Source organism: Manis javanica, chromosome 7 (assembly GCF_040802235.1).
Source record: "Manis javanica isolate MJ-LG chromosome 7, MJ_LKY, whole genome shotgun sequence".
In the NCBI taxonomy this organism is placed as follows: domain Eukaryota; kingdom Metazoa; phylum Chordata; class Mammalia; order Pholidota; family Manidae; genus Manis; species Manis javanica.
The window spans coordinates 123,014,134-123,030,147 of record NC_133162.1 but is presented as its reverse complement, the minus strand read 5'-3'; the positions used below and the strand labels follow the sequence as shown (position 1 = coordinate 123,030,147).

The 16,014-nt window shown below is 36.7% G+C and overlaps 1 non-coding gene across 1 annotated transcript; it reads right to left on the bottom strand.

Annotated features, from left to right (window-relative positions):
• Window positions 1–5,523: 5,523 nt before the first annotated feature.
• On the bottom strand, window positions 5,524–5,626 carry LOC140850646 (U6 spliceosomal RNA). Its single transcript, XR_012133597.1, has one exon. It is a non-coding gene; the product is annotated as a U6 spliceosomal RNA (small nuclear RNA).
• Between the last annotated feature and the right edge of the window lie 10,388 nt (window positions 5,627–16,014).

Sequence of the window (16,014 nt, the reverse complement as noted above, 5' to 3'; positions counted from 1 at the left end):
TTATTAATACACATGGGGATAATGGAGCCCCAAAATAATAGAGGGCAAGTGCCACTTAGCCAGATGCCATAAACTGTAATTACCTTCATGACTGGCAAATTCAAAGGGTTAGCCAAGGGGATTTGATCTGCAAATGGTTATGGGAGATAGTTAATAGAACATGGTGTCCCTAGGAGCAAAGTATATGGGCAGCTAAATAGATGTTAAATTAATAAGGTGGGCAGTTTAACATATAACATCAAATGGAAGAAAGAATGTAGAAGTTGGAGACTGAGTATAGTCAATTAAAAGTGATTCTTTGTTCAATGTCTGGGTATAAATTAATCTTCACAATCAGAACCATGGTCTGGAGAAGTGGTCATGATAGGGAAATAACCTAAATGTTCATCAGTGGATGACTAGATAAAGAAGTAGTGATACATGTATATATACATATACATATAATGGAATATTATTTGACTATAAAAAAGAATGCAATTTTGCCATTTTGCAACCATATAGAGATACCTCAAGGACATTATTCTCAGTGAAATAAGTTAGACAAAGAAAAATAGATACCACATGATCACTCTTATATGTGAAATCTTAAAAAAAAAAAATGTCATAGATACAGAAAATAGACTGGTGGCTTCCAGAAGCAGGTGGAGAGTGAAAAAAAATGGTGAACTGATTTTTTTTTTTAGTTTAAATAAATTGAATAACTTACAATAACTATTTTTATGCTTTAGTCTGTGATAAATTTAAGTGATTTTACAAAACAAAACTCCCATCTAATGAACACGCCCTACCTTTCGTGGAGTACGCATTTACTATGAAATGTCACAGATCAAAAGAGAGGGCCAAGGAGAGAAGAAGGAAGATGGTGGGCATAAAAACCAAGATACTATTTTTGCCTTTCCTTATTTTCCCAAGGCTATGTTATTTCCCTGAGAAACCCAGGATGAAATACACTCTTATTTACTGGTTGGATTTTAGTGAGTTTATTTGTTTCTAAGCAATTGGCGGAAATGTTGTGAGAATATGAGGTACGTCCCGCCTTTCAGAGTAGCACGTGAGTGGTCTTAAAAAGACCACTGAGATGTGGTGGAGACTTTCATTCTTTTCATATGAAAGGATTTTTTGATCCTCTTTGAAAATCGGTCAGTCACACTGCAGTCTGAGCATGACTTCTGGTTCTTGTCTGGAGCTGCCTTGCAGGGAGAGGGATTTCGCCCTGTGAAACATCTTTAGTTTAGCAAGGTCTTACCCTAAGATAGACACATTGGTCAAACGTTGCGTATGAGACACACACACATACACATGTGTGCACGCCCACCTAAAAATGTACCTTTATCTAATCATTTTGTACCCTTATGTTTTAAAATTTGCGGTATTTTTCTGAGCTACACAAGAAGTAGAAACTGCATGACTGTTGCCTCTCCAGGGAATGACTTTCTGTGAATTATTTTCATCTAATGATCTAGAAGAGGTATTTCAACTATGGATTTTTACCCTCAATCAATCTTACCAGTTATATTTTCAACATTCAGTAGCAAACCTAGGAGTCCCTGATTACTACCAGGATCTCAAGTGGCAGAACAGTTCTTGCAGAGTATTTGCAGAGTAGTTTCATTTGCCAGAGTTTTTTGATCAAATAATGTATGTGTCCTTCAGATTCCTTTCCTTCTGGGCAGCCTTTAAACAGGGGGAAAAAAAATAAGAAAAAATGACCTAATAAGAATCTCATATTCTTTTTTATCATGAACTCCAATTCAGTGTATGAAAATATGAAAAATAACATTTGTTCTAAAAACCTAAGATTGAAGAATAACAGAGACAGAAAAAGAGTTTGTTTGTGAAGAAGTGGTTTGAGAAATGGAAGACAGTGTCGGGGGAAGCTTGGCAAACTGATTGGGATAAGAGAGGGCAGCAAGAACCTAGTTTTATTTCAGGCCAAGCGAGATGTTAAACGAAGAGATGTGAACTAGGGAGAAGTGAGTCAGGGCATCAGTGGGAAGACTGTTCATTTAGTAATTTATTTAAAATTTTACTTCAATCATAACATTTTTCAGTTCTAATTTTTTTTTTGGTTCTTTTAGATTCTTTCTGTTTTTCTACTAAGGCTCCACTTCTTTCCTGAGAATCTAAATTCATTTATCCAATGTCTCAACTGAGGGTAATATTCATTAAAAGCATGCTTTTACTTCATTAAGTGTGTGTGTGTGTGAGTGTGTATTAGATACTTTAAAATCCTTGACCCTGAAAAACCATCTGGCCCTGGTGACATTTTGGGGGGGGAAACTCTTTATACTTTTTAAATTTATTCAGTTTTAATTAGTTGAGTTCTATTATGATCAGTTTTGTCTAGTGTTATTTTTCTAAAATGTAATTATATTACATCAGTGTTTTCAAATGTATTTGCTTATATTTGTTCAAAATAGTCTTTACTTTTCTCTATTTTGAGGGTTATTTCCTTGATGCCATTTAACTCATGGTTGTCAATTTGATAAGTCTTGCATTATAAGAGATACATTAATGTCTGCTCTTCTTAATGTGCTACAGTTTCACTTCTTGCAGTTTTTCCTATGAAAATTGTCAGAGTTATTGGATGCATGAATTTATCTACATTGTAAATTGTAGTCCTTAGCATTAAAGGATTTTTTGTTTTGTTTTGAAATATTTTTCCTGATTTCTCTCTTGCCTAACATCAAGATTCTAATTCCTCTTTGTTTGGCTTTGCATATATTCAGCAATTTTTTAAATGTTTTAAAACTTTCTGTAACGTTTGGTTTTGGCATTTTGGCTTGTCTTTTATAAAGAGCACGGTGTTAGATTTTTCCTGATAGCCTAAATACTTTTTATTTAATCAGTGAATTAAGCACATCCAAATGAATCTGCATGAGCAGTATGTTTGCACACTCACATACACACATTTTGTAATTAGTAGTGATAAGTAAAGAAAATACTACTTTTAAATTGATACCATTTACATTAGTATTTAAAAATGTCAAGTAAATGGCAATAAATGTAAGAAAAAAAATTCAAAAGGGCATAAGGCATTACCCTGAAAATTATGAAATATTTTTTTGAAAATCAAAGATTTAAATTGAAATTTATCTATTGAATAGTGGAAAGATATTTTTCTCCAAACTGTTCAATAGATTGATCTGTTGTTTTAGTGCAAACCCACTCAATAGAGCATCAGGTTTTTGTGCAAATTAACAGGAATTTTCTCAAACAAAGTAGAAAGTAGAGAAAACTAAGAATAGTCATAACAATATTACAGAATAATAAGATTAAATAACTTACACTATCAGTCAGCAATAACTATTTTCAAGTCTTAACATCGTCTCAATTTACTGCTTTTTTTTTTCAGTTTCCTCCTTCCCACCCTGTTTCTCCTGTAGTATTAGCCATCGTGTTTATTACTCCTGTCTTCCTTCTAGTTTAGACTTGCTTTCTGAAATGTTTAATACTTTTTATTTTTTCTTTAGCAATCACCACTCCTTTGAAATTTCCTTCTCTCCAGAACTTCATTCTGAGATTCTCAAAAACGCCAATGAAGGTTATTCCCCTACAGCTTCTGTCATGTTTTTTTAGTTTCTTTTACCTCCTTTTGCATTGGAACAACTTGATAATTACTGTGCCCTCCAAGGATCTTCATGATGCCATCCTCCATACTCCAGCTTCATTCCGCACGAGTCCATCCCTCTGTCCTTGACCCGCTGTCCTTTCGGTTCCTACACACAGTCCCTCCTTGGAGGCCCTCACATACGCTGTTTGCTCAACAAACTGTAATCTCGTTTCTTCCCAGTTGCCCTGTTCCAAATCTTTCCTGCAAATGCACATGCATACATATCCTTGTATAAGTGTGACTTCTTGTTATTCTCATCTGACAAACCTATATAAGTAATCTGCCACCCCATTATTTTTATCATTGTACTATTTTCCTATTCATTTTTGTCTTCATCATATTTATCAAGTTTTTCAGTAATGCAATTGTATGTTTACTTTTTTAACCTGCTTATCTATCCCGTATTCCAAAACGAAGCCAGGTAAGAATAGAGACCACTTAATTTTCCAGCATAAATACGTTTTCTTGGTATGTGTGAGTTGCTCAATGAATATTTCTTAACTAAAAATGTTTTTTTCTTTCATGGTGTAATGCCTTCTACACAGCTGGCTTAACTCTTTTCCTACAGACCACAAGTGCACTGAGAACAATCAAAACTTCCTGCAAATCATAGCAATCTATGGTTCAAGAACCCTTCTTCCTCTCCATTCCCGCAGTCCATAGTCACAGAGACCTTAAACTCTATTCCTAGGACTCCCATTATTCAAGTGTGTGTACCATGAGCATATGTTCATTTATATAGTACAGTCAGGAGAGAGAAACACTCTAGCCCATGATACTGTTATTTCCTACTAACCAGAGCTTCCGAAAGCATGGCCTCTACAGGATACCCAAAGCTACAAACATCGCAGCAGGCTCTGCTCTAGAGATACTCTGATTCTCTGTTGGGTGACTTGCACCCACACTGGGCGCTGCTGTTTCTGTCCTTACTCCGCCCCTATTCAATTCATGCAATTTCTGCCTGGTTCAGAAACTTTGTAGATAGATCCATTCACATTGTACTTTTCTTTTCAACCAAACTTGTAAAATAATAGATCTTTCTTGTTTGGAGAATTTAAAGAATGCCACTCAGCTAATCTAAAAAGTCTGTTGAAGTGGTACCATTGTGTTTTGTCCTCTTACTAATCTTCAATGCCCTTAAAACTTGTGCTCTGATTACAAGCTAGGCACTTTGTTTACTATCCTCGTGCGAGTTCTCAGGAATTGGAATAGTTTTTAATCTATATTTTTGTAATTGTTTGTTAAATGTTTTGTTTTTCCTTTTCTTTTCAGTCATAACATTGATATGCCAGAACCCTTCATTTTCCTCAGAGGAATGTAGTATCTTCAAATAAGACTATATTTTTAAGTTCATTTTGGCCTTTCTTCATGTGTCATAATACGGAGGGGCAGATCTGTAGTGTCATCACACATACACTTAGAAACAGGATCTCATCACATGCTTGTTAAATAGATATTTTTACTTGGACTTTGATCCAGATCTATCTTGTCTCTGTGGATGTATACATACGCTTTCTAATGAACAGTGTTTTCCCTTATTATTAAGAATAAATTTCAGTGACATGCTGTAGCTCTCAATTTATCTCAAGTGTTTAAAAACATTACTCCTTCTGTTTTCCATAGATGTATTCCATTTTGGTTAACCCTATAATTTGTTGGACTTTCCACCACACCCCCAAAATGTATTTCAAGTATGGGTTACTCAAAGTTTCCTTGGAGATGGATCAATTGTAAAGTACACACACACACACACACACACACACACACACACACACACACACACGTGCACATGCACGTGCACGTACATGAATACTCAAAAAACTAAAACACTGACTATCAGATAATAAGATAATAAAAATAACAATTGGAATTGATAGCTAGCTTTCTTTTTTTTTTAATGCCAGAACATTAAAAATATGGAACGCTTCACGAATTTGCGTATCATCCTTGCACAGGGGCCATGCCAATCTTCTGTGTATCGTTCCAATTTTAGTATATGTGCTGCTGAAGCAAGCATGATAACTAGCTTTCTTGAATTAGAAAAAGGGAAGCTATATCCCTTTTACACATGAAAGATTAGCATGAACTAAAAATTAAATTTCAGATAGGTATTTATAAACAAAGAGAAGATATGACCAAGTTAATTGTTGGATAATAAGAAAATTAACTTCAGTGTGTTAGTCAGGACAATTTCATTAAGGAAATCAAATAAAAGTAAGAAAAATATCTATCAATTTATAAGAGAAAAAGTTATGATTATGAAGCTTTAAACTATACAAATTTCATTAGAAGAAAATAACTTAAAAGCTGTTTAAAACCACAATTTTTTTCACTAAAATTCTGGATTTTTTTTTCCTGTTTGAAGTATAGTACCAATGCAGCTGCATTATGAATTTGAAAAATTATTGTTTAAATCAAGAATTGGTCAAGAACATTTTTTTGAACCCAGACACAAAAGTCATCAAAGAAAACTCTTGTGGATAAGTACAAGATCTCAGTCTCTCAAGGTTCTGTGAGACCCAAAGAACATTCATAGGCTTTATGGCATGTAAGGATCAAAGGTAGAATTAATTTTTTTAATTTTAAGAGAAGAAATCTTGGATCTTGTGATATTCATCCTAACATGACTTACCTAAATCGATATGTTGGTAGACATAACCAAGTCACCACAAGTATGTATGAGCTGAATTTTCAGAGGCATCCATTTGTATATGTAAGCTCACATTTTAGTAAGGAAGTAGGGGAAAGAAGAAATTCATACTTATTTGTCATTTCACTGAAGATGAGTGGAATGTGACTATTGAGAAGCACAGAAACATGGTTGTTTTCCTGTTACTAATTCCCTGCCAAGAATTTAGAGTTGAATCGTCCCCACGGGCCCATAATAACTGACTTTCTATTCCTCTGCTGCTTCATTTTCCTTCCCACTAGAGTGATGCCTTCATTGATGAATATTGCTCTTAGTCCCCAAGAGATTCACATGGCAAACATCTTGTGCTTACATCATGGATCAAAGTGTCAGGAACCAGAAACTGATCAATCAACTTAATATTGTCAGTTTCTCTGAAGCAAAATCATGCCAGCTTTACTGTAATAGTCCCATGTGAAACATCACTAAAAGAATCTCTGTTATCATTATTAAATACACTTCAAACACAGTTTACTAATATTTGGGGTACATATGCAGATTAGAAGGGTACACAATTTAGAATATTCACAGTTGCAAATTAGAATCAAAAGTGTGCATGATTATATTGTCCATATGGCACAGCAGCAGTATGATTTCATAAGATTAAATCTTGTATGGGGATGAAAAATGATAAACCAGTGAGATTATTATGAACTATACACAATAACATAGGGGCTGTAGGCCAATAGCATCACTCTAAGTCAGCCTTAGAATTTCATAAGCCACTGAATGTCACAGATGGAAGCTGTTATTCATTCCACCTGCTTGACATGATGAGAGGTAATGATAAAAGTTCAGAAGTAAAATTAAAATGAACACAGCTAAGCTAGCCTCTACTCTCTTGGCTACAATTATTAGTGATTTGGTGGCTGGAAAGGCCAGAGATTCACCTTGATTATCAGGCTGTGGCAGAATGGCAGTATGTTAATTCTTGTAAACATTTCATAGGAACCTACTTTCATAATTTAAATGAGTAATCCTTATGCTCATGTAATCCTCTCTGTAAGGAAGATCTTAAAAAGAAGACTATCAAGTTACGTATATATATATGTATATATTAAATGTAAGTTTATATTTATTAATGTATAAATATTTAAATTGAATACTAATTTATTGCAATATTTTATTTTAGATAAATACATATTAATATGTTAATATTTATGTTATATAAATAAATGACTATATATGTAATGATATATTTATTTCAGATTAGACCAACTAGAGGAAAGGACTGACAGTTTCTTGATAGTTAGGATATTGCCTTTCATTTTTCTTAAATTTTCATGCTTTGCAACCATGTTGATCATAAAATGTTATAACAAAACAGAAATTTACAGAGAGAAAACATAAATGTCCATCTTCTTTCCCTTTTACATGCACATAAGCCCAAGCCCCACCCCTGTCCTTGGGAAACCTATATACACGTTTAAATACACACTTATTTATATACTTGTGCTTTTGAACATGTGTATTATTTTTTCCCCACATAAATGGAATTGCATTGATAGACAAAATGTAATTTTGTGTTTACGTGAATGATTTTGTGTTATATATACTTGACTCTGAATTTCTCTTTTTATTCATCAATATAAGCACATAAAGATTTATCTGTGTAAGGTTCTGTATAGTGTGTTTTGAAAGAAGTTAGAGCATTTATTTTGTTAGTAAAGTATCTATTACTTTACTGAACTTTTTTTTACCTTAATTTTTCACTATCATAAACAAGTCTGGAAAGAAAAGTATTTAGGCAAAGACATAGATACAATATAGATAGAGATAAATCTACAGTGAATACACATATGAGCATGTATACACAGCACACATGTGCACACACACACACACACACACACACACACACAGTCAAGGGCTATTTTTGAATTTTTATTCCCCAAGATCAACTTTGGAATTTTGCTCAGGATTATAATCTTAGGTTACATCAGAGAATTGACTCCTCTATTACATTGTTTGTCAACTAGTTATATCTTTTGATATTTTAATTTTTCCATGAAATATATATTTTCACATTTTTCTTATAGATTTTTGTGAGTTTATAAAAGTAATTATTTTTCCTATTGCAATTTTCTAAATTGGAATTTTGCTGGGGAACACGATGTCTTTTAATTTTTATCGATATTGAAACTAACAATTCCCCAAATTCTCTTATTTGCTTCATAAAATAGCAAAGAAAAAAAAAAGCAACCGGAGTAAATACATGAGTTAAGTGAGGTTGCAGGATACAAGGTCAACACAGTCATATTTCTTTATGCTGACAATGAAAAATTGGAGGCAGAGCAGATGACTCAGCATGTTAAAACCATCAATTCTTCCTAGATTGATCTATGAATCTGTCATAAGTATAATCAACCCCCTCTCAGCAGAATTTTGGTAGATGTAGACAAGCTCACTTGAAAATAAATATAGAAAGACAAATGAACTGGAATAAGTAGATTATATAAAACAATTTTGAAGAAGGAAAACCAAGTTGAAGGTATCATGCTGCCTAAATTTCAGACTTACTGTAAAGTTGCTGTAAATATGAAAATATGGAATTGGTAAAGCAATATACACATAGAAGAAAGGTGCACAAAAGAGTTCAAAGACAGATCTCAACAAATATGGTCAATGTATTTTTTTAAACACAAAGGCGAAGAAGTGGAGATTGTCTTTTCAACAACTAATGTTGGAACAGTTGGATACATGCAGAAAAAAAAAGAACCTCAACCTAAACCTCTACCTTATGTAAAAATGAACTCAAAATTAATCATGAATCTTAAAGTGTAAAACTAAAGAAAAGTAATTGAAAGTGTAAAACTAAAGAAGAAATCTCTGTGCACTGGGATTAGACAAGGATTTCTTAGATAAAAATCTAAGTTAAAAAAATGCTCTGTTAAAGAGGCTGTTAATAGAATAGAATAAATCAGACTGGGAGAAAATATTGGCAAATCACATTCTGACAAAGAATCTGTAACTAGTATATATAAAAATCACTCAAATTTCAATGGAAAAAAAATCAGTTAAAAAATTGGCAAAATCCTTGAAGAGAAACTTGACCAAAGAGCAGCATAAATGAACATAAAATAACACATAAAATTATATTCATTAGACATTCAAGAAATGCAAATTCAAGCCATGATGTGATACTATTTATTTAATAGAATCATTAAAACTAAAATTAAAAAAATATTACTGTCAATAGAAAGTGCTGCTGAGGATTCAGAGTAATGAGAACTTTCATTTATTACCAGTGGGAATGAAAACTAATCCAGCCACTCTGGCAAGCAGATTGGCAATGCCTTACAGTTATAAATGCATAGCTACCCTCTGACCCGGCAATCTCACTCCTAGGAATTTACTTGAAAGGAATGAAAAATTATGTTTACACAAAAACTTGTATATTGATGTTCATACAAGTGAGTGAATAAGCTGTGGTACATTTGTGTAATAGACTATGGATAAATAAAAAATAATGAACTATGGATACACACCACAACTTGGATAGATCTTAAGGGAATTATGCTGAGTGAAGAAAAGCCATCTTCATATGGCTGTGCACTGCATACTTCCATTTATTTGACATCCTGGAAAAGACAAAACTGTAGTGATCAAGATGAAATTAGAGGTTGCCAAGGTTGACAGGATGAGGGAGGCTGCGGTTACAGGAGAGCATACAAGAGTTTTTTGGGGAGGCAGAGGATTTGTTTTGAACTCTGTGGTGGGCACAAGCACATGAACCTATACATGTGTTAGAATTCATAAAACTCTTTACCAATACATGTATGTTAACTTTAAAAAAGTAAACAAATTCAAATATACTCTAAGGAGAAAGGAAAATAAAATTCTCTTTTCTTCCATTCCAAAAGATTTCCTCTTACATAAGTTTCCACAGGATGCTTGCTTCAAATATTGTGAACAATTTGACTTCCAACATTTGGTGCACTCAGAAGGTTGGTAACGAAGGAGATAACCAAATCATTTTAGCACTGTCAAAGGAGTAAAGTGACATGTGGGTATTGAGGAAGCACAGATAACTAACATCCTCTGGGTGCCCACATATCAGGAACAGAAATGAACTGAAATGAAAATGTTTCGTTTTAAGTAATGCTCCAAGAATATAGGCAGCAAGTACTCTGGCAGATTGTATTTTCCAAAAATGGCTACAATACTATCTCCCATGTCATTTGCTCCTTACCAAGGTCACCTTGACACCTCTGTGTCAAATGATGGTGCGCATCTCTCCACTGGTCCATCAAGTCTGGACAGGCCCTGTACTGCTGTAACCAATAAGTATCACTCATTGGTCTGTGCCAGTTCCCCTCGTAGACCCTAACAGCCCTGGCAGCTTCTGCTTCCTGTCCAGTGGTGACTTTTGATAACTGAACTGCTACTTCATGGAAACCCGTGAGAGACCCAAGTCATAATCCTCCAACTGAGTCAAAAAAACCAAAGAACCCTAAGAGATAATAATAAATTGTTGCTGCCACTAAGTTTCGTTAGACTATAGCAAGTGATTAGAACATACTCCCTTTCTCCAAAGGCAGATTAGATTATCTATTCAAATGTATGCTACTAATGGTATGATGCACAGCTAACCACCCAGCTCCAGCCTGTAGAAGAATCTGGAAAGATCAAGAGAGAAGCAAGACGAAAGAGAGGGAATTTCAGCGGAGACAGTTGTCAGGGTGGTTCTGTCCAAGCTCAAGCCTAGGGAAGGGGGCTCCAAAAATGCCATGTAGAGGGCTGAGGACTTTGTAAGCATTCTCAGGAGTTTATAGAGGCAATAGGAAGGGGTCAGAGTAGATATATGTCTGTCTCAATCCTGAGCAAAATATTCTAAAGGGAGAGAAAGAAGTAGCCACAGAGTGAAGGACTCTGAAAGGGAGGTCTTTGCTCTCCCACCAGTAGGAAGTGAAATACTTGTTTCCTATAGATTGAATATCTGGAGGGAGGGATACAGGGAGAGAGTGAAAGACAGATACTTTCCAAACATGTTCAATGGCACATGTCCAATAATATCTGCCAAGTCTAGAGTTTGTCTTGGCTCACCACAGCAAATAAGACATTGCATGTGTTTTTATAGTGGCCCTTTTCTTCACATGGAAGTCGAGGTCTGGGGGTTGCCATTGAGATCTTGGGGCAACATGAAGAGCAAAGAAAGAGGCGGAAGTCGTCATGGAGGTTCCTCAAAAGGAGGAGGTTCCTCAAAAATGAGGAGGTTTCTCATTTTATTCTACATAAAGTTGTACTTTTTATACTGCTATAGCGCTGGTTCATGGTTGCATAAGTACTGAAGATGCTCATGCATGTGGCCTTCATGCCCAGGTGTCTGGCCTTCAAGGCCCTTATCTAGCTTCTTACTCATGGGTACAACACACGGTGTTTTCAAGATTTCATGGACAAGGCCAGACATTTCGGGCTCCATACAAGGGCAGACATATCCGGAGTGAAGCAGCGGTCAGCTGTTCTCACAGAACAGTAGGGAAAGTGGGGGGTGGGGAGAGGCTTCCCTGCAATGGACCATGAATAGTGAGGAATAATAGTAACTGGGAGGTAAGGGAGGAACTGGCAGATGAGAGAGAGGAAACCTATTGACCTTTCCCTCCACCCCTGACCCCTATTTCCCTTTTTCCATTTCAAGCTCCTGCCCTAAGCAAATATGAGCTAGGAGACGAGGGAAAGTCTAACTTTAAATAAACTTCGAAAGTTTGACTATTATGTGGAATATACATTGGAATTACGGAAATGATTGTAATTTTTCATCTTGAAATTTTAAAGGGGATTTTATTTCAATTAACTGAGAAGGACCAGAAAAGATGAAATCCTTTCCTGGGTGTCACCCAAGACAGTTTGTGTTAGAATGAACAGAGAATAGAGTTCTCTGTTCATCTTATGAGTCTCATTTGTTTATGGTTTCTTTACAGCAAGTATGTTCTAGATATAAGGCTTAAGTTGTATATTTGGTCCCCAGAAATATCCAGTAATGTTGTCCTTAAAATCTTCATGAGAAAAACTGAAGACTGGGGAATTTAATGGCCAGTTTGATGGGTAGACGACAGCAACGGCGTGGTCCAAGAATGCCCTTCCAAGTCATGAGGAGGATTGACTGCTCATTCGCTGAGGCTTGGGCGCATCCTCTCTGAGCACAACCGGGGAAGATGGCAGACGGTAGTGATGCTGGGGTTCTTGTTTGCGGAGCCGAAGAATGAGCTTCACAAACAGTCAAGGTAGGAGAGCAAGGTACAGGCTTTTATTTAGAGATACAGTGAAAGGACAGAGCTCCCGGCTCATGCCAGGACGGGACAAGAGAGTCCCTAGTGGTGCGTTGTCTAGGAGGTTTCATAGGCAGTTTAGGATTTTTCGAGAATATGAAAAAAACTTAGGGGTGTGGACTTGTTCAGTGGTTCCTGCATATTAAAAATTAGCTCAGCGTAGGGAATTTCCTGCCTTGATTTCTCTCTGGGACACTGGCGCCTTGGTCCGGGAGCACATCAAAAGGCTTCCTGCCCAGCCCCCAAGTGGGCTGAGGTATTGTCTATTTGCTAAAGAATCCTGCCTCTTGGACTTCTTGGGTGTTAAAATGCAATCTTATCTTTAAGATGGAATTCTTCCTACCTTTTACCCTGCCGTCTACAGCTGGGTCTGCAGGCTAAGTTAGTCGCTCACTTTGCAGAATTACCTCCTCAGATCTGAAGGAGGAAAGACAGCATGTAGGCCTGGGCCTTTTAGCATGCTGAAGTGAATCTTACACATGGTTACAAACGATTAGCATAATAAAACATGTGCTACTCTTCTTTATCTGGGGAACATAAACTGATCTCACTGAAGAATGATTCTAGAGCTCAATGTTCAACATAGAGTTTTAGTAGGGGGCTTTCATTGCATGTAGTTACATTGCTCTGATTGCAAATATCCCACCCTGCCCCCTCCGGAGGCCCTCACCCTACTCTGACTACATCCATGGTCCCTGTCTCAGTGGGGACAGTGTCTTGTTTAAATTAAGCCTATTCGTAGTGAAGATCTGTAGTAAAATAAATATCATTGCTCCTGACTGGAATATCATTTTCTTTCAGCTTTGCATTTGTAAGATTGGTGACCCTTTCTTGAAATCAAGTCATTGTAAACTTAAAAAATAATAAATTGAAAAATAAACACTAATAAAAAGATGTTTTTGTATTTCTTTCTTGTTATTAGGTTTGAACTATTATACTTTCTTACCTGTTTGGACCTACTTAATGTTGCCTTTTTGATTCCTCTATTGTTCTATTTTTAGAAATATCTTTCCGTTTTGCTTAGTATACATAACAACTATATTTTTAAAAGGTGTTTCCTCATTTATAACTTGTCATGAAATACTTTTTATTGAAGACCATGTAACATCTAAGAGATACATGATTCCCATATGATACTTAACCTAAAAATTCTCACATACTTTGTAGCCAGAGTGGCTTTAATATCTTGTCACCAGGTTAAGACCCTCAAACTTCTTCAAGTCTCCTTTCCAGATCGGAAAGATTATTTTAGTATAATACTTGTGGGTAAAATTGCAGTATTTCCAGAATCTCTCACCTGGCTTTAGTGCATCTCCATATCAATGGGCATTACTAAGGGGTGGAGAGTTGTTGTTCATCTCAGTATCAGTGGGTAGTTACCTGGGGGACTGAGGGCTTATCTGAACATGAGAGGTTGTTGGGGTCCTTGCTTCTGCTGAGGCTGGAGAGAGAGAGATGCTGGATGACTTTTTTGTAAGCAATAAACAGGTTTTAAACTTTATTTCCCCCTTTGACTGATTTCAGTTTTAGCTCAGTATTTTGCCCCATGACTTCCTCTCCCCAGAGTTACATGTGGCAGTAGTCAGCAGAACCTCTGAACCCAAAATTTGTCAAAATGGGGGCAATCTTTGGGTGGACTGCACCTAGAGATGGTGGGGAGATGCCCAGAACCCTGACTGTGGATAGTAGGGAGGCCCCAGTGGCTGCAGTGGCAGAGGGCGCAGCTTCACCAGGGAGCCCCCCTATCTGTAGGGCTTCCAATTTGGGAGCCCCTAGTGGGGAACTGGTCTAGGGTAAAGCACCTCCTAGAGGGGTGGGGCCCTCCACAGAACTGGGGAAGAGTGGAGACACCGGAAGATGCAGAATTAGCCCTCTATAAGATAGAAGACTGCTTAGAGGCCCTCAGTGGCTGTGTAGCAGCTGGCAATATAGGGTCTCTTTTCCTCGAGATAGTGGAAAATGTTATCAAGGAGAAAGAGAGGATTATGGAGAGGGTTATCAGGAGATAGAGTGACTTCGGCAGGAGAGAGACACACTTGGCATCACCTGGAGGAGCTGGGCAATGACTTATAGGATGCCCTTAAGGAAAAGAGAGTTACTGAGAAACCAATTGTGCTCCTGGAGATTACTTAGCAGCAGTGAGAGGGGAGGGAGCAGGAGAAGCTGCTTTGCAGGAATTCATGGGGGAGGAGGAGGAAGGAGTGGGGCCTTTAGCCCCAGAGATGGAGGAGGATCTGCAGTGGGGGAGAAGGTGAGGAGGTGGGGCCGTGGGCTGACGGGCTGCCAAGGCCATGGCGCACGGTACCCAACTCTCCTGTATTAAAGGCCCGCCTGCCTGTAATTAAAATGAGCTGGTGAATATGAGCATCCCGTGTAGGCAGAAGCCTTTGGAATCTCTGCCTACGTGGCTTTTATATCTCTGGGATATGCGGGTGGGAAACACTGTTATGTAGGGTCCTGAAATGAGCAGGCTGGATTCCCTGACTACTTACCCTTCCCTCCAGCAGCTGTTGCAAAGTGCCCGTCATGCCTCAGGGAATGAGACACTTCTGGATTGGCTGACAGCTGCCATCAGGGCAGTTTGGCCTAATCAGGGTGATTTACCTTATTTACCCACATACTTTTATTAAAAAATTAGTGACAAAAGACAAGCAAGATATAGATACTCCTGGAGCCTTAACATTTGCTCTTATTTATACAAGGTACACCTGACTTCTACAAAATGCTTTCTTTAGAACAGAGATTTGGAAATGAGCACATAGGTGAAAGGCAAATCTCTCGGTACTGAAGAATTAGGTGCTTCCTAGGAAACAATAGGGGCTTTATTTGTGAAAATTATCTTCAATCCAAAACACCACTGAAATTTTTTTAAACTTTTCGTGGCTAACATTAAATTTCTTTTAAAAATCTTCTCCCTTGTCTTTTTATTCTTTTAGTTTTATTCCTTTTGTGTTTTCTCTTTCTTTAACATTATTTCTGTTTCTTATCGATGCCTCAGGCATGTCATTAATACTGAGTAGCCTCCACAGTTACTGAATTCCAATAACTCTGCATTAAACATGTGACTAAATCTACTTTACAAGTTTTAATTCAATTTTTGTATTTTCACAAAATATTAGCACTTGAAACTGATTTCAAAATGTTGCCGAAGGAGCAATACAAGTAACCATCTTGGCTTTTTAATTATAAAATTTAGTTAGTTTTACTAGGATGCCTAATTTACTCAGTAGTTGTAGATGATTTATTTGTGATAAGGGAATAAAAATAAATCACCTTTGTGACATGTTTTATTCTGTCAGCTTATCCTGACATTTACTTATAAGGCTTGATATGAAACTGTGGGATAAGCTTTGAAGAATCATCTTCTTCATCAACTTAATTCAATTTTCTCTTGAAATGTCACATAGATTTTCTTCTAACACAGCATAAATACAGTTTGTCTTCTA